Raw genomic sequence first — 5,910 nt, 5'->3', positions numbered from 1 at the left:
CTGTTTGAAAAGTTGTGCTGGAGTTACTACCCTGACGTCATTGCTCATTTCGCGCATGGGCGGGTGGCGGGGAGGGATTTGAAAATGCGATGGACTGAGTAAAGGAGCACCCATAGAGCTAGATATAGGACTCATCTTTGTATCTGTGCCATTATAACGTCTGGGACAGCATGGGCAGCTCAGTTGAGACTATCTCCATTTTAATTTAGTACATTTTCTTCTTCTTCATTGGCTGATTCCTCCCAACTCATAGGAATTCCTACCCAGTTGACTACTTTAAAATGGTGGAAGCACTCAACGGCAATGTCCATGTTAAAATGGGTTATATCCATGAGGAGTCATCTATCTTTCTGGATGGGTGCACCCATATGGAAAGTATCAAAAGCATCAAATATATGTAAACCACATGTTTGACCTGTTCCATATATTCCATTTCAGCTAGTACAATGAGCCCGTCCTCCTATAGCTCACCCCACCAGCCTCCTCTGCTGTACATGTACGCATCAACTCAGATGATCTTCTCTGCATTCTTGCTCTATGCTAAGGGCCCCATCTAGTGGCTAAAATATTTTCATGACCAGAAAGTGTCTGACACTGGTGTCACACACATAATCACACATGCACATGCACGCGTGCACACACACACACACACACACACACACACACACACACACACACACACACACACACACACCACACACACACACACACTACGCCGCTGGTTGGTCACAAACGGATGTGAGTGAGTGTGGAACCTGCAGCTGTAGATGAGGAGGTTTGGCTGGTTTGCTGACATAGGCTGGGTATTCAGGCCAAACAATGTTGGGTCTATTGCAAAATCCCAATTTAAGCTTCCTCCTTGTATGAACCTTCCAACCTTCCACGCTCACATACTGTACGTAGGTGGATATATCCTTTAGGGATCACTACCTAAGAAAAGCGTTTTTGAATATTTGACTGATTCTGATTAATCCGACTCTAATTCATTGGATTGGGAGCTCACCTCCCCCTAACCACCACCTCTTCTTTATAACTGATATGCAGCAACTTATTTCCTAATGAATCAGTCAAATATTCAATTACGCTTTTCTTAGGTAGTGATCCATAAAGGATATATCCACTCATGTAAAGTATTCAGAATGGAAAAAGAACCCAATTGTCATACTTGAGTAAAAGTAAAGATACCAAAAAAACACTTAAGTAGTACATTAAAGTATTTTTACTGAAGTACTTCACACCACTGAAAGTATGTGAGCATGATGATGGAAGGTTCTTACAAAGAGGCAGCTTCAATAGGAATTTTGCAATAGACTCAACACTGTTTGGCCTGAATCGCAGCCTTAAAAGCTTTAAAATAGTAAAAGCAAGCTAAGCATTCATTTAAAGTATGCTCGTATTTTAAATGATTTTTTTGTTCCCTTTATTTTGTTCTCTTTTTTGTAAGAAAATGTATTTTCAGTACAAACATAAACATTTTTTGATGAAAATATTACATTTCCCATATAATGGATATATTGCTTATCATAGCAGCTTTGGACGAATCTGCAGGGACCATAGTGTAATTATGTTGTTACTGCAGAGTGATAAAAAATGTATTATAAACAGGGTGGTCGAGCCCTGAATGCTGATTGGCTGACAACCGTGGTATATCACGGGTATGGCAAAACATTTATTTTTACTGCTCTAATTACATTGGTAACCAGTTTATAATAGCAATAAGGCACCTCGGGGGTTTGTGGTATATGGCCAATATACCATAGCTAAGGGCTGTATCCAGGCACTCTGCATTTCGTCGTGCTTAAGAACAGCCCTTAGCCGTGGTATATTGGCCATAAACAACACCCACTCGGGCTTTATTGCTTAAAGGAGTTTGTATTTCGCGCCACGCCCATCATTGGATATTGGAGCAGGTGTTCCGCTAGCGGAACGTCTAGATGTAAGAGGTTTTAAATATAAACCAAAAGCTCTGTAAATAAATGGGAGAGTATTCCCTTCTCCATAAATCTACTGTAGGCCTACATGTTTTGTTCAGCTGGATGTTTTGATCAAATCCATTAATTGGAAGGACATTGATATACACTAAATCCTTGATTATGTTGTTTATTTTGATTAACTATTTGTGTTGGTGAGTATTGTTTCACATTTGATTATATTCTTAACATTAGCAAAAGTGAATAGAAATATGTCCGATTACAATAGGACTTTTATACCCTGCCGGTCACGTGCGTCAAAGTGAGTAGACCAAGGTGCAGCGTGGAATATGTTAATCTTGTCGTTTAATGCAAAAGAATGAACACTTTACAAATTAAACAAAAAATGACAGCAGACAGTTCCGTTAGGTACTTACAACTAAACGAAAAATAACTACCCACAAAAAACAAAGGAAAAACAGGCTGCCTAAGTATGGCTTCCAATCAGAGACAACGATAGACACCTGCCTCTGATTGGAAACCATACCCGGCAAAAAACATAGAACACAAAACATAGAATGCCCACCCACCTATCACACCCTGGCCTAGCTAAACAGAGAAAACACAGCTCTCCTAGGTCAGAGCGTGACAGTACCCCCCCCCCCCCCCCTAAAGGTGCGGACACCCGGCTGCAAACCTGAACCTATTGGGGAGGGTCCGGGTGGGCATCTATAATTGGTGGTGGCTCTGGTTCGGGGCGTAGCCCCCACACTGCCCACTGATCCCCCCCGCTTCTGTGTCGCCGGAGGAACCAGACAGTGGATCAGCGCCGGAGGCTCTGAACTGCCGACCGCCGCTGAAGACTCTGGGTTGCAGGCCGCCGCTGAAAACTCGGGGCTGCAGACCGTCACTGAAGACTCGGGGCTGCAGACCGTCGCTGAAGACTCGGGGCTGCAGACCGTCGCTGAAGACTCGGGGCTGCAGACCGTCGCTGAAGACTCTGGGCTGCAGACAGTCGCTGAAGACTCCAGGCTGCAGACCGCCGCTGAAGACTCCGGGCTGCAGACCGCCGCTGAAGACTCCGGGCTGCAGACCGCCGCTGAAGACTCCGGGCTGCAGACCGCCGCTGAAGGCTCTGGGACTGGGGAGCGTTGCTGGAGGCTCCGGGCTGAGGAGCGTCGCTGGAGGCTCCGGGCTGAGGAGCGTCGCTGGAGGCTCTGGACTGAGGAGCGTCGCTGGAGGCTCCGGGCTGAGGAGCGTCGCTGGAGGCTCCGGGCTGAGGAGTGTCTCTGTAAGTTCCGGACTGGGGACCTTCGCTGCAGGCTCCGTGCCATGGATCATCACTACTGGTTCCGTGCCATGGATCATCACTGGAGGCTTTGTGCCATGGATCATCACTGGAGGCTCCGGGCCATGGATTATCACTGGAGGCTTCGTGCCATGGATCATCCCTACAGGCTCCGGGCCATGGAAAATCACTGGAGGCTTCGTGCCATGGATCATCCCTACAGGCTCCGGGCCATGGATCATCACTACAGGCTCCGGGCCCTGGATCATCACTACTGGCTTCGTGCCATGGATTATCACTGGAGGCTTCAGACCATTGATTATCACTGGAGGCTTCCTACGGGGAGCTGGAACCAGACTGGGGAGACGCCCTGAGGACCGCGTGCTCAAAGCAGGCACCGGCCGTACTGGGCTATGGTGGCGCACTGGAGGGAGAGTGCGCGGGGCAGGCACCGGCCGTACTGGGCTATGGTGGCGCACTGGAGGGAGAGTGCGCAGAGCAGGCACAGGGTACACTGGGCCTTGGGGGCGTACTGGAGGTCTGGCGCTTAGGGCTGGCACAACCCGTCCTGGCTCGATGTTGACTATAGCCCGGCAAGGGCGGAGCGCTGGAACAGGACGAACTGGGCTGTGCTGGTGAATGAGGGGTACCGTGCGTAGAGCAGGTGCAGGGTAACCTGGGCCGAAGAGACGCACTGGAGACCAGATACGTTGAGCCGGTGCACTTCTCCCTGGCTGCTGGCCAACTCTAGCACGGCAACGGTGAGGAGCTTGCACCGAGCGCACCGGGCTGTGAGTACGCACTGGCGACACAGTGCGTATCACTGCATAACACGGTGCTTGCTCGGTCACTTGCTCCCCCACGGTAAGCACGGGGAGTTGGCTCAGGTCTTAAACCCGCCTTAGCCAATCTCCCTGTGTGCCCCCCCAATTTTTTTGGTTGCCACTGCCTCTCGGGCTTCCGTTGTTGCCTTCTTGCCTGTTCCTCCCAGTATCGCCGTTCCACTTTCACTTTCACATACTCCCCATGCCTTGTCCAGGGTCCTGCCCCATCCAGGATCTCCTCTCAGGTCCAGTCATCCTGCCCACGCTGCTTGGTCTTCTTGTGGTGGGTAGTTCTGTCACGTGCGTCAAAGTGAGTAGACCAAGGTGCAGCGTGGAATATGTTCATCTTGTCGTTTAATGCAAAAGAATGAACACTTTACAAATTAAATAAAAAATGACAGCAGACAGTTCCGTTAGGTACTTACAACTAAACAGAAAATAACTACCCACAAAAAACAAAGGAAAAACAGTCTGCCTAAGTATGGCTTCCAATCAGGGACAACGATAGACACCAGCCTCTGATTGGAAACCATACCCGGCCAAAACATAGAACACAAAACATAGAATGCCCACCCACCTATCACACCCTGGCCTAGCTAAACAGAGAAAACACAGTTCTCCTAGGTCAGAGCGTGACACTGCCTGCCTAGCAATAAATTACCGACACACCTCTTTCTCTCTATCACTTCTTTATGTTGTGTTGACATTGTAATAGGTGCTGTCGTAAGCACTGTAACATTGCAAACTGTAAATTGTAAACTACAGTTACATGGCAGGCTGTCACTATAGATTTTCACACTTCCAGTGCAATACACCATAGTCACTATAAAAAGAGGTTGCGCAGTTTATCATAAACTTACAGTACAAGCCAGATGTTTGAAAGAGAAAGATCATCTATACTACTTAGTCCAAAAGTTTTGCCCTGTTGCTACTCTGGTTCTGAGGGTTGATTCGTGCTAAACTGAGGGCCTGCAGGTGCAGCTATAGACTGAACCCTGGGGGCTTACACATTACTTCCCCATGTCAACTGAATTTCATGTTTACTCTGCTGTCCATTCACATTCCTTCCTCTGCTGCTGTCACAGCTGAACAATGTTATGTGGAATTTCATTGCCAACTATGCTGACTTAATCTGATGCTCTTTATTACAACTTTACTACAACTGGTGTGAAAAAATAAAAGAGGAGTTTGAAAAGTCATTTCTACTCTGTGAAAAATAACTTGTCATTTACATCTAGAACATCAAGTGGACCAAGCTTTAGAGTCAGCAAGAAATAATATTGAAGTAGAAAAAAAGAGAGCGAAACCACACTGTAATCTCTATGGGTTTGACTTCCTGTCACAGACTGGAGCTTCAGTTAGCAACATGTGAAGACTTGCACAAGAGGCTGCTAAAGGGAGGACGGAAAGCGTGTGTTTTATACCATTCCATTTATTCTGTTCCAGCCATTATTAAGAGCCCATCCTCCCCAATTAAGGTACCACCTGCCACCAGTGGCAGAGCTACAATATCTATCCCTCAGCCTCTTTGCATGGAGTAAAATCCCTGTTTGCTCTCTATAATGATGGTCAGCAGCATGTGTTATGAATGTATAGCCAAGAAAAAACACACCAAACATGCATTTTTCTAAAGAGAAATATGAGGACTGTAGATAACTTTATATAACCAAATTCCAAAGCCATCAGTTTCCATTAACTGTATAATGCAGGCTGAATTATATCATTTATATTGGTTTGAAAGCCTACATTGATATGTTTTGATATGTGTTGATATAGACAAGAATTAGCCAATACGATCTGTCATAGAAAGATCGTAGGTTACTGAAATAGAGCTCGATAACTTCAGTTTAGTTTGTTTGAGGAGTGTCAGTGTTTTATCGTGGGAAGC

This window comes from Salmo salar, chromosome 06, assembly GCF_965601325.2.
Source record: "Salmo salar chromosome 06, fSalSal1, whole genome shotgun sequence".
NCBI lineage: Eukaryota > Metazoa > Chordata > Actinopteri > Salmoniformes > Salmonidae > Salmo > Salmo salar.
The sequence above is the reverse complement of the archived record's forward strand: the minus strand, read 5'-3'. Positions refer to the sequence as shown.